Source organism: Ixodes scapularis, unplaced genomic scaffold (genome assembly GCF_016920785.2).
Source record: "Ixodes scapularis isolate PalLabHiFi unplaced genomic scaffold, ASM1692078v2 PGA_scaffold5__190_contigs__length_132052651, whole genome shotgun sequence".
In the NCBI taxonomy this organism is placed as follows: domain Eukaryota; kingdom Metazoa; phylum Arthropoda; class Arachnida; order Ixodida; family Ixodidae; genus Ixodes; species Ixodes scapularis.
Window position 1 is genome coordinate 91,891,293 of NW_024609880.1, and position 13,998 is coordinate 91,905,290.

The 13,998-nt window shown below is 41.8% G+C and overlaps 1 non-coding gene across 1 annotated transcript; it reads right to left on the reverse strand.

The window, feature by feature from the left end:
* Positions 1–2,337: 2,337 nt before the first annotated feature.
* Trnag-ucc lies at positions 2,338–2,409 on the reverse strand. Its single transcript has one exon. It is a non-coding gene; the product is annotated as a tRNA-Gly (tRNA).
* Between the last annotated feature and the right edge of the window lie 11,589 nt (positions 2,410–13,998).

Consider the following 13,998-nt stretch of genomic DNA (forward strand, 5'->3'; position numbering starts at 1 on the left):
CTATTCATGCTCTTGTTCAAGAGGCTTGTAATACCTGTAGGGGCTGTGGGGGGGGGGGGGGGGGCCGTGAGGCCCTGCCACGTTATTTAAAGTGAGGACATAGAACGAGACAAGCGAACGACGTGTCTTCCTGTGATGGCGGCTTCAGAGCATTCCCTTGCACGCGCTCTCCGAGGCGCGTGCGCGTGCTGCGCCTCGAGCCATCTCTTTTATTTTCATGAGAAGAATGGATCTGTGGGTGCGTTGCACCCTACAGGGCCATGAGGTAAGCCCCGTGGATTCCACAAGCCACTACCTTTTGACACCTAAATCTTCCTCGTTGTTCCCGCTTGTGCCAGTAAATTAGCTACGGTTCAGAGTAACGACACTTGGCCATATTGTGGCTTAAAATCATGGTTGCCAGTTATCTGAAGCTTTATCTAAAATCACAGGAAGCGCTTTTCCGTCCCTTACAAATGTTTAAGCAACCCGCGACAGAGAATTCCAATAGTGCATCAGCTTCCTAGCACCGCATCTAATGCTGAGGAAGTCGTACTTTTGGATCATGACGATCGGCAGTTGCGTTTGCTCTGAACAAGACCCAAAATGGCGGCGCCCAAAACAATTTTGGGTAACGGAGTGCCGATACTTTAAAGCTCATTTATTGACTCTAGGCATGAAGTGAACTCGGGTGTATTCTTTTCCTCTTCGTCTTTACTGTTTATTGATTTCAACCATATCGAATAATGAACACATTATATCACGCTATGCTTGTGTAATTATTTGTCTTAGATTTACTAACCTGACCCAGTACTGAAACCATTCATTTATCGATAGTAAATCTCTCAATATATTTTTTAAATGTGAAGGTAAAAAGACACGGAGACTGATGATGATACAGACGCCAACGCCGCCCTCGGAAATTTTTTGAACATTAGAAATCAGTAATTTGTCTGCCATCCGCCAGGTAGCGCAACAAAACACCCAAACAGTTTTTAATTGTTTTTAAAATTAGCTAAGCTCTACACCTATTAAGAAACCAATGCAAGATCATTGTGAAAATGTAATACATCGAAATGTATATCTATTCCAACCAATTAATGTTATTGTTATTAGATGCAATAAATCACTTTGATGTCCAAAAAAGATATGCGTCAAAAACAGGTAAGTTTGAAGGGCTCCTGGAGCGTTATGACTTTGAAAATAAAAAAAAAGCCATCGTCCACCTCTTGGGCAACCATTGTAGCTCTAAATGTTATAAAAGATTTTATCATAGTTTAATTATTTCCTCAGCGGCATTTGAAGTACCATGACTCGAAGCACAAAAAAGTGCTGCGTTTGATATAAAATGTCTAAACAAAAAAATTTTACACAACATTAAATTTTTTCTGCATATTACCAATTATAAGCACTACATCTGTAGCTAATTTCATTGCCCTAGCGCTTGTCATTAAAAACATATTTGTGCTGTAAAATGTCCATTTTAGGGCAATAGGTGGAGGGGTGAAAAAAACAAAGTAGTGCAAATACCAAAAAAGTGTATCGTTACATTCTGCTCCGACATCATCTTAACAAAACTGCTATATTGGAACCGTGTTACCTTTAATGGATCGTTCGTAAAACATGAACTAGCGGAGCAAGTGAGGGTCCGCTCCATCATATTCGCAACGCTACAAATGCGCACGAACAGTAAAAACCAACACATACATAATGTCAAATGAAAGAGGATTGCATTGCCTTTCGAATGACATCAATCCCACAAAACAGTATTTAAAAGGAGATGAGTCATGACCTGCCAAAAAGTACCTAAACTGCCACATTCAGTGGGACCGTGGCCTTAATGCTTGTCTGCGAGAACTCAGAATTCGAAAGAATAATAAGTAACCTACTAAAAAACAAAAATCTTACACAGACCTACAACATTATCTACGTTCAATTTGAAATTGTCAGCAACGCTATGCGTATTCTCACTATATGTTCAGATGCAACATTATTCCTTGACCGGCGAGTCTGAACTGTCTTAACCTTTCATTTTCACTCTCTAGTTCATGATTCTTTTTTTTTCTTTCTTTTCGGTGCGCTGGACTTAGCTATTTAACTCTAATCTCAAGTCCTTTCAGCGCAACACAAAGTACATCTCGTTTTGAGCAAAAATATCTCCCACATGGGCTACGATGTGCCGTTGCTAAATTATCTGCTTGAAATGCACAAAATAACGCAAAAAAAAAAAAACAAAAAAAAAACGATATTAATATACAGAGTGTTTGTTCCCGAAGTATACAGACGGGAGGTTAGGTGCGGAGAGCACATGGCCATAAGTTCCAAAACGCAATAGCAAAAAATGAAGAAAGAAAAAGTTGCGTCGGCCGGGAATCGAACCCGGGTCAACTGCTTGGAAGGCAGCTATGCTAACCACTATACCACCGACGCGGACGGAAAATGGCTGAATGGCGAACCGTCATACCGGATAGCCATACAACTGTTGCGTAATTCCCGGGCTCACAACTAGGTCCCTTCTGCGTAGTCCTTTCGACAAGCCTTTGTTCTATCACCGTTCTAACAAAGCTGCTCAGTTTTCCGAAGTCAAGGTTTGCCGATTGTCCTCTTTGGTCGGGTTTGGTTTCTTATTTGGTTTTTCAACCGAAATAAATGCGCACAAATAATGTACTAATCCGTACATGCTTTTAAAGTCAAGACAATTACGAAGAGAATGGCATAACGTTTAAACATATAATCAATCAACTTCATGTGATTTATCTTCAGTGACATTTAAAAACAAATCCTACAGTCGGTGCCAGGATCAGAATTCGGCAGCAAATGCCTCTCAACTAAATTTCATATGACGCCGCGGCCAATCGACTTCGTTGTTCCGTCCGTTGGTATATGGTTCCTATGTGCCAGGGCTACTGTGGATGGCAATCGGTTTCGTTTGTTTCTTTTGGCGCGCCTTTGGCAACACGACGCCGCCGAGGGAAGGCGGCTTCTGACAGCAATGTTCGGCCGTTTACCTAATCGGGCTTACTTCAACATGTTGAGGCGGTATTCTATTTTGTTCGCGGTACCTTTGTGTAACGAGGTGAGAATCCAAATATCTGGTCGCCGTCAACGTGTTCAATGTGCCCGCTTGGTCGTGCGGATAGGCCTATGCCTCGACATCTTTTGTTGGCAACCATACCTTCTGTTCGTCCCTTGCTGCTCGCGCCTGACAGAGGTTACGTCGTCACATCGAAGATGGATGCTAGTTTTTTTGTGGTGGTTTCGTTGGGGTGACGTAAAACTGCTGTATTCGAAGTGGTACGCTGAGTGCGATGATCGACTAACGCCACCGGCGTTGCTCCCTCACTGAACTGCGTCTGCTTTTCTGTTGGCTTCATTAAATAAAGAATGCCTACGGCAGTACCCGCGTTTACATGAATGCGACTTAGACGCATCGAATCCAGTTGTCGCATTCAATGCGGTCATGTGAACGGAAAAATGCGCAAAGAAAGCGCATCGCATTCAAGTCGCCAGACAGAGGTGGATCGAGATGGCGAGTGCGGATTCATTCAGCCCACACACTTAACTTTTTTAGACCCTTTAAGGGTGCTGCAGCACCCTTTAGGGGTGCTGCAAGGGGTTTGCACCCTTCACTTAGCCGTCCAGCACCCTTTTTTTCGTAGGGTTAGCACCCCTCATGACGAGCGCGAGGGTGCTTGGGCGCGAGCACCCTTCCGATACATTGTGAGCGGTGCTGAGTGCTGGAAGGGTGTTGGAAGGGTGCTCAATTATTCGGACAAGGGTGAAGATCTTTATTTTTAATAGAATAATTTGGAAAAAAGGGAAGCGATAGATATCTGTATGTCGTCTTCAGTGTATATAAGTGGGGTCAGAGTACATCAGATGAATTGATAAACGCCACAGTATATTTTTTATTTAGTTTATTTTTATTTTATTTTTATTTATGACTAATTAACCAAAATTTGATATTTTTTTATTAGTTTAATGGCCGATATTGCAATTGCAGCTTTAAATGAAACCATTCTTAAAGTGTAACTCGTTTGAAACAATGCGCGAAAATGCAATAAGTTATGAAATAGCCATCGGCCTTTCCATCACAATTCAAAAACTGGAGCGCCTGATGTTGTGCTGATATATGTATGTGACGTAATCGTTTTCTGTCTCACCGTCATCCCCCTAGTGAAAAAGAGCGGAATAAAAGTATACTTGACATACACTTGTAGTGTACTGTATGGCAGGGAGTGTAATAGAATATTACAAAAAAGTACAGTAGTAGCATGTGGCATGCGGGAGCCGTTCCATGATCCAAGTATACTTGCCAAGTATGTTTAGATCATGTAACTACTAGCCTACTCGAAGTACGCTCTAAGCATAATTAAGTATAATTTAGGCGCGCCATTAGTATTATTTAGGATTATAGAAGTGGTTTATAGAACTGCGGAAATGGCGACAATCAAGGCGTCGGACTCCTCGAGGTAGGTTCAAAGCGCGATATTTAGAAGGGCCACGGATGTTCGCCCCATTCGCGGAAGTGGCCGATAGGCATCTGTCTCAAATTACGACCAGCAAAAATAAAGCTCAATCAATCAATCAACTAGTGTTTACTGCAGAGTTAAGCAAGAAACACTGGACTTCGCGTTGGCATATTTCAATAATAACAATATAATAAAATCATTTAGTGTTTTTTACAGTGTCCAGGGACATCCAATTGCTTTTCTCGCTGGCGTAGTTCAATAGAACGCATAAACAGATATGCTTGCGCGCGCGCAGACACACACATACACGCGCGCACGCAAGCATGCACACGCGAAAACGCACGCAGACGCAGATGCACGCATAAACAACCACGCGGACGTATCCACACGCGCATACGAACAGGGCGCATGCACGCACGCACGGAAACGAATACGACGAACGAAACGTGCTTGAGCTATAGTTTCGGTTCCGTATTGAAAAAGAAAACCTAAATTTTAGATAACATCTAAGATAGACTAAATTTTTGTCAACTTTCTACAGCATTATAGTGACACTATTAATAGTAATATCATACTAATTTGCTTAGTTTGGTTTTCAAAAACAAAAAGGAAGAGCCTTTTGAAGACTGCGCAAGGACCATCGCTATTGCAATCAGCTACCGTTGGCACTGGCCGTTACGCAGGCTTCGAGAATCGCTTCCTTTTTACGGTTTAGCCGCTTTAGCAGATATTTTAGATATGTTTCTTACGAATACCGTGTTCAAGATTAGCAAGCGACGACTGAGAGCTGGGAGACGCTGCCTCTTACCAACGCAAGTTGCGGACAGTCCATCAACACTGCTGCAAGCGCCGGTGAGCTATTTTGTTTCTGCGAAGTGCATCGCCGTTTCAAACTGTCGTGTACGTGTAGTACCATGTGCTTGCTAAGCTATGCTTGATTCTAACAATGCTTCTGGCCGGTGTTATTTCGTTATTTGAAAAGAGCGCACGTTCTTCAAAACCTGTGGCTCGCTCCGCAGAGCGAGAATGATTCGTGTGCGACGAAAGATTCGTGTGCGGCGGAGCCGAGAGGCTGCTCTGGGCGCCGTTGTACGTCGTTCGTCCGACGACCCTTTTGCGGAGCGTTCAAGTGCAGTCTGACGGCAGTTCAAGTAATCACAGGTGATGCTAGTTCTGCCGTGTGGTCTCAACAGCCGCTCGCCACCGATTCGTTTCGTAAAGCGGGAGCGAGAAAAAAAGTTACAAGAGCGAACAGCATGATTTCTTGCCTATGTTTATGCCTGTGCCGCAGAGAAGCGCGGTCTCTTCGCGTATGCCGAAGCGGCACGTCTCGAAGTTTACGATTGTGTGATGTAAATAAAGTGAGTTTGGATGTCGCGTTTGTAAGTGGCAGCGAAAGCCGCTACAAAAAGCAGAGCAGCTAGAAAATTCAAAAGTATAAAAAAACGCGAAAAGATCCTGAATATTCGATGGTGTTAAAAGAGTATACCAACGTACCGACCCGCCCAGTTATTCTTTCTGTCAAAAAATAATATCCAATAGTAATAAATGAGATAAATGCCAACTTTTAGTTGGTTATAAATTTCTAATTCACGCAGTACAGCCTTTTCTGCTGTGTTGCTTTCATGATATCAGGTAATGTGTAAATTTATAGGATAGTTCACCGGAACAATTTATGTCCGACCCATTATATTGTATATTTTTTCTAAATGCTCGAAGTTATATAAAAAATGTTCATCATGAATTAAGCCGCACCATTGAATGTACAATAGCTTGTGACTTTTATGTATGTTCCCAGCAAAAGAAAAAGATGCATTCAAAAAGGGCCAATTATTGCGTTTCCTCTCTGTTAAAGCTTTTTTTTTTAGGTAAACGCAAAATGTGGGTGTCTACGTCTAAAAGAGTGGAATTGGCATCCCCCGCAGGGCTGGCAGGCCTGGCGCAGTTTGGCTGGCAGCTTGCAACCTATGGGAACCTGGGGAACTGCACCACAAGAGTCAGAGTGACATCCACCCTGCACTCCTTCAACGCTGGCACCATAAGGAAGGGGGAGCTGCCCCCATAAGGAAGGGGGAGCTGCCCCCAAAGTGAACGCAATCGCAGGTGGGTTGTTGCAGTGAACTCCCATACAGATTATATTAAACAGAATATCCTTAAAAATGAATTATTAAAAACAAAGATTAGGAGTCGCACAGACAAGGAGGAGGAGAGGAACCCAGTGCTGTGTCGTGTCCGTGTGCGCTGTTCCCATATTCTTCACAATTTCTTTTTAATAATTGTCTACCAACTGGTCCAATCATCAGCACTAGCCAACAAGAGTATGCTGCTATTCTTACTTTGCATTAACCCTGTGCTTACAGTTGAATCCTATAGTAATGAACAAACAAACAAATGGGTGCAAGCCAGGCACGTAGCCAAAATTTTTATTCGGCGGTGCCCATGACAAAATGCTGTATGAGGGAGAGGAGGCCCCACCAAAATGGAAGATTTAGGGGGAAGGAGAGAGCGGAGAGGGGGATGGGCTTTCATTATCTTTTGAGTGGGACAAGCTCTGGCAATGCCTCTGTGCCACTAGAAAAGCTGAGGTTCATATCCTTCAAATTAATTGGTTCCAAAAATCTATAATATGTATTAGTGGCCAAGAAATTGCCCTGGAGGAATGCAGGCTGAGGATAACAAAATTGAATGCCAACACGACAGAACAATAATACAGAAAAACAAGACGGACAGAATAATCCACTACCCATGGAGTTGCCATGCAGTTGCCTTCATTTTGTGCGTTGTGACGTCGTTGAGCTTCTGAAGCAATTAGCTAGACATGTCAGTTTGTACTGGGCAAAAGACGATAAAGGAGCTTTTTTTTTCGTTACATTTTATGACCTTTCATTTCAGCTTCTTCACATAAAAGGAATCCTTAGAATTCCTGTATTGGTGGTTTGGGCAACCTAGGCAATAAGGAGAGAATTAAGTTACTATGCATTATGTTTTAATTGAACAAGGCAGAAACAGCTTGTGTTGCAGTGGCGTCACATAATGCCGAATGCACGTGACTTGCGACGCACTGGCGATGCCTCATGAAGCAACTACAATGGGTCAGACCCGCTATGTCTTTTTTAAAGCAAAATGAATATTATAATCAGGGAGCTGCACCAGTTATTTATTAAGATACTTTTTATTTAATATTGTAGATAAGCAAGGAACATCTGAAGTTATAATTATAAAGTATGGAATCATTAAGCAACGAAAACATCACATCATTAACACACCCGCCATGAAGCGGTGGAACAGGGTGCGCACTAGTGCACGGCCGGTGGCAGTAGCTCTCAGCAGTAAAAGCACCCTTGAGCAGTTGTCACAGCTGTGCAGTGGCTGCAATTACACCTGTGTGATTGCAGGAAACATTGCTTAGAACCCAGCTCCTTAATTTTTTGCAACAGGTGGTTATGGGACTAACTGCAACAAATGCTCGCCAATCTGTGCCTTCGACACGCCGGGCGCTGTAAGTAGGCATGCTCGGAACATTAGTGTGGTCTTGGTCGTCTTCTGCTGCCCCTGATACCGGCTGGAGCCAAGAGTCTGCCAGTGCGCTTTAGACGCTTACAAGAAGTATACTTGTACAGCACTATATCCAGCTCCACACTCCTTTTAGTACCCGAAACTCCAACTTTGATGGACCTTGCAAAATCATGTGGGCAAGCGCCGTGGAGGGCTCGCCCTCCACGGCGCCAAGGGCATTAAAACTGCAGAGAATTTCTACTAATCTCATACTGGAACGGTGCCACTATTTTTCAGACATCTTGGCAGTAGCGGCTACGATGATCGTGGTTTACAATGTCAAGGAAACCATGGCACTGTCACATCTGCTTTTGCTGGAGAGGAGGTAAGCTCTCCACTATCTTTCCTAGCATAGGTTGCCGAATGTGACCTAGCACTTTTATGAATTCCCTTGCTCACAATCTTTCTAAGCAAATGTTTAGGTAACATTGGTGCACATATGCAATTGTGAATGTATCCATCTTATTAAAGTTTTTCATTTTCTTTTTTTTAATGGCAGCCAACCATGCGGTACATTACAAACTAGCACCTTTCTTGCACAACAGATAGAGCCATGTTCCATGCTTGTACCTAGTTTAGCCTTTATCTAGATCAGAGTTTAGCAAAGTTATGCAGTTGGAGCTGAGGTTTAGGAGTCACTTGGGTCTCAGGGGAGCCAATACGGTGGTGATGGCACTGCTTCACATGTTTGGCTACAACTTTGACAAGCAAGCTTTCTATTCACTGCATGGCGCACTTTTCTAGAAAGGTACAAAAGATCCAGTGGGTGTCTTTCCTGTCCCACTGATGGTTGGGAATATCATGGCCAAAAGTAGTTTCCTCGAAGATTTCTAACTATCTAAAGCAAAATATTTTGGTCCAGATGTACGTGGGAGGTGAAGTCATCACACAAGTAGAATATGGGCTGCTGTTGACTGATTTTGACTTTTTTGCAATGAACAAGTCAAAGCAACGTTTACGTCTCTATGTGGAACCAGACTTCTGGCTAGCATTGCCGAAATTTAACTAATCGCAGAGATAATGCAGGTGTCCCTGTTGCGCTGATGATCTTGTATATTTTTCAGTGCTGGGAAAGCATGATTTACTGCCACTTGTCTAAGCTGCGTTCTGCACAAGTATAATCAGGCCTGCAGGGGGGGGGGGGGGCATTACATATTACACATAGATAAGTAACTATAGCAAATAACACTGGACCAGCTCGCTGGTAGATAATGATATGTTAACTGTGATGATTTAGAAAAGACTATTACACATGGTTCGTGCATTACATTGCATTGATTTTGTTTGCTAACACAGGAGCAAGACATCCCGGCAATGTCGTGCGTCGTGTACTCTGGCAATGACGCCGAGGGGGCTGACTTTTCGTACCTCGCTGTCGATAGGCAGCTGTTCCTGTCCGTGAAGAATGCAGAGGATGGCATCGCTGCCATCATGGTGGCTTACTGGCTTTTTAATATAAAGTGCTCGAAAAAGGCAGCAAACACAGTTGCTGTACTAGAACGGTTGTTTTTCGGCCTCAGCAGCACTACTCCGAGGCCAGTTGGGACGAAATTCCTGAACAAGGTCGCAAGAGAGTAAAATCAGTGAGGCCAACAAACAACCGTTCTAGTACCAAAGGGATGCTGAACCGAGATTTGGATAGCACGAAACCAGGCAGGAGCACAAGGTGGGATGCTGCAAACCTTAAAACATAACTCATAGGACGGTATGTTGTACGGGTGGCAGTACTTTTTGGAAAATATGAGCATGATTGAACAAAGCTTGCGACATCTCTATTCTCCTCTTCCCTTCTTTTTCGAAAATATGGCCATCCAGTTGAGATATTTCTGCATGAGTGGTGTTTTGGGGTTTGTAGCATCCCACTGTGTGCTTCTGATGCCTTGTTTTGTGAAGCCAAATTTCATTACAGCACCCATTCAACTTTTAAGGGGGGACACTACCCAGAAAAAACAATTTCTGCAAAAAAAAGTTGATTTTGAAAAATGTCATATTCAAATCCACCAACATCTAGAGAGTATTCCCATAAATTTTCACTAGTTTACACTGCATAGTTAATTTTTTATAAATTATTTTCGGTCCACCGATGCTAAAGAAAAGGTACGGGTTGGAGCACTTAGAACGCATTTTTCTCTAATCCACTTTTGGCATAAATTTCCCTTTAGGAAAACTATCGTTTTGTTATTACATAACTGATTCATTTTTATAAGTTTTTCTGGGGTGAAGTTTTAAGGAGAAGATAGCTATGAGCTTGAATTTTTTATTTATGTAATTTTTCATGCTCAAGAACTAGCATTTCGGACAAAGAATGGAGATCTAAAAAAAAAAACAGCATTTGTGTTTAGTGGCATTTTTGTCATGAAAGATGGTATAATATAGAAAAAATAGCTCCATAGCTATCTGCTTTGAACTGTTCTAAAGCAATATAACACATGAAAACGACAAATTTATAATTAATTTCAAAACGATAGTTTTCCTACGCAGACACGCCCACTTCCATCTTTGAACGTTAGCAATTCTTATTGTACTTTACCGAGGTTAACAAAATTTGGCACAAATGTTCTCGACATCAATAGAAACAAGCCCTGTAAATTAGGGCTGGGCGTCGATTAAAAATTTTAACCCGATTAATCGCCACCCTTTAATCAATTAATTAATCGATTAATCGGTTGCGTTGATTTTTATAAATAATATTATAAAATTAATTCAACAACTCGTCTTGTCTTTGAAGACTTATTTTACTCTCTGTTACACGGCGCAAAGGACATTCAGAATTGAGGATACATATAGTTCAACGATTCAGACACATATTGTTTGCTCCAGCTCCGAAGACAAAGAAGTTTGTCCACATTTTCCGACAGGAAGACAAGAAGTCAGGGCTTGGGCGATGCTTTCTTCTTTTTTCAGAGAAAGGGACCTCGATGAGAAGACGTTGATTGTTGTCTGCGTTTTGGCGGATGGTCCTTGCTGCAGCGGAGTACATGGGTGCTTCGCTCGTAGGTGATACTGAAGCGAACTTAAGCTTTCACTGTATGAAAACGGCTTTCTGCAGATGATGCAGTGACTTCCTTTGAGTTAGAAACTTCACCGCTGGAGTTTACTTTAAACCCAAACTTTCCAGCAAGACTGCCTTTCATACTCGTGAACTCGTCCATTTTTGTGGGCCGAATATTGGTACAAGGAGCCATGGCGTTGTTAGCTTCACAGCTTGTTTTTCTGCTTGTGTGTCTTGCCTGGGCAGGATGTGTAAGAGATCCTCAACACATGAAGTTTCGCGGTCACGCAGGGATCAATTGCGGGCCCGGCTTGTTCGTCTGGCCGAGGCAGAACTGTAATGTATATCCTCAAAGAGGTGACGCTTCGCAAGCGCGAGAATTGAACCTTGTTCATAGCACCTGGCTGGGAACGGAAAACCGCTCGGGACAGAACGACCGGATACATGCCACGCAGCGTTTTCCTTACCAGGATGAAGCCATGCGTACGTCCAGTTCTTTTTGAGTACCAATTAAAAAACCGATTAACCGGTTAAAAAATTTGATCGCGATTAAAGCCTTAATCGATTAATCGGAAGGTTAATTGATCAATTGCCCAGCCCTACTGTAAATGTCATTTAAATCAGAGAAGTGGTTAAAAAATTCACTTTTTTGGGTAGTGTCCACCCTTAACTTTCCAACTCTAAACTAAAATAAATGTACCATACTTACCAGACTATAGTGCACAAACTATACATGTCTAAATGTTGATATTTTACACCGTATGGTCTATCTACAGGTGTGGAATATACAACTTTTGTTTCAAGATGGTTCATTATTACGAAACTGGTTAGGCCAGATTGCCATGTTTTGGATATTTTATGCTGAGATAAAGTAATCGAGACAGTCTCTTACCGTCAGTCTGTTTCCCAGGCTTTCGATACCTCGCATCTGACATGGTGTTTGCTTGGAAGCCCGCACGCAACCAACTTGGGTCAAGCTTAATCTTGAGGAGCTCTGCGATTGGCTGACGAGCGGATCACAGAAAGCCCTCCGACATTCATCCGCAGATATCCCTTTTGTGGAGTTCTCCAGCCTGAAGTTTTCCCTGAGGACTATACACCGAGTGCGGACTATATAAGAAAATACTTTTTTTTTTTAGCCCTTGCACATTATACACCGGATTGTGGACTCTAGTCTGGAAAATATGGGAGCTTGTTTAATGTTTGAAGTCCTGAACTGAAAGAAGTGTAGCTTGATTTTTATGCCACTTTAGGGTCTTAAATGAAAGTCGCATGTGCTATGGAACAAAAAGTATACACTCGAACCGGAAGGCATCTAAATTGTTCTTTTGTTCTAGACATTTCATCAAGAAACATTCTCATGTACTGAGGTAATCTGTATTGATTTTTTTTTTGTAGCATCTTAAGCCTACGGTGTTATATTAAAAAAAATATATATATATTTGGGTATTTGTATGGAGGACATACCTGGTTATTTTGTTGTGCTCACATAATAGTTCAATAAATGATTATTCATTTAGTTTGGCTTTTATTTACTCAAACCCCCAATGTTTTCTCGATTTTTACTAGCATCTAGGCCTATATAGGCTGTGATATTCGATAGAATGCCACAAGTATTGTATTTTGATATGTGTGTGGAGGACATACCTCATTATTTTTTTTGTGGTCACATAATAGCTCAATAAATAGTTATTTAGTTTTCCTTTCAGTTTTTTTTTTCTCATTTTATAACAACTTTTATTTACTTGCAGCTCAATCACATGCTGTTTGTATGCAGCTGATGCCACTCGCCATGCCGTGAGCGAAAGTGTAAAGGCACTACGGCATACCAAGTATGACGACTCATAACCACTTCATATGCAAGGCAAATAACCGACGAGCCAGAGCAGGATGCAAGGACCAAGTATCAGGATTGGACAAGCTAAGCTCCTCGTTGTTTATGTTTGTACCATACACTTTCTCACATTGCATAGTTTGCATAAGCAAGTGCTCATTATGCATGTGATGCATATCACACTTCAGTGTTGGTAGTTTGACAATTGGACACTTTTAAGGACATATTGAGAGTGGTGGCAGACTTCTTCTTTAAAATGATGTTTGAGAATGTCTCCCACTGATCTATTCTAGTATACGAGTATTAAGACCATCGAGCAATTAATAGATTCAGAAGCTTTAGGCATGGAACAAATTCTGTGATATTTTTTTTTATTTTCCTTCCAAATTTTGTGGGAAGTAAAACTTAAATCATGCAAGATTTTTTTGTAACTTCTGTTTGCACACAAGTTAAGCTTCACATTGAAATATTACCTTTTCTGCCATGCACATCTTGCCTTCATTATCGGACGATGCATCTATGCACAGCTGCTTCAAGTAGCATGTGTGCCGATGCATTGCACACATATCAAATAATGAATCCAGTTTCTGTAACGAGGTCCTATGCTGGTACTTTACTTTTGCATCTCCTTATTTCTTCGTTTAATTGGTCTGCATACTTCGTGGTTTTCTGGTTGCCATACCTGGTATACTGAACCCGCTTTGACAAGTGTTGAGATACCGGTGTGATTCATTCTCATCGGAACAGATTCTTGTAAAATAAAACTTCTGTTTTATGCAAATTATCTTTTTACAGTTGTGTTATAGTTGTCCTGGCAGACACTTTATACAGGCAAGATGGCAGCTAAAAGTGGCCTTATTGTTTAAAAGCCATGAATTAGCTTTTTAGTTACTGGTTTAATGGCACCCGAACATATTGTGAAGATGGAGGCAGTCACCTTCTTAAACCAGCTTATTTTTCGTGAAATGAGCACTAACCTAAGAAAAAACGATTGAGAAAGATTTGTGCACACAAAACGGGTTGTGGGATACAATACTTTCTGGACCACTACAATACCGCTGCCTTTGGTGAAATGATATTTTCTCCTTTTTTTTTTGGTCTGTGTGCTCATTTCAAGCTTTATTAAAAATTGACTGGTTTAAGGAGGTGATTGTCTTCAATTCGCA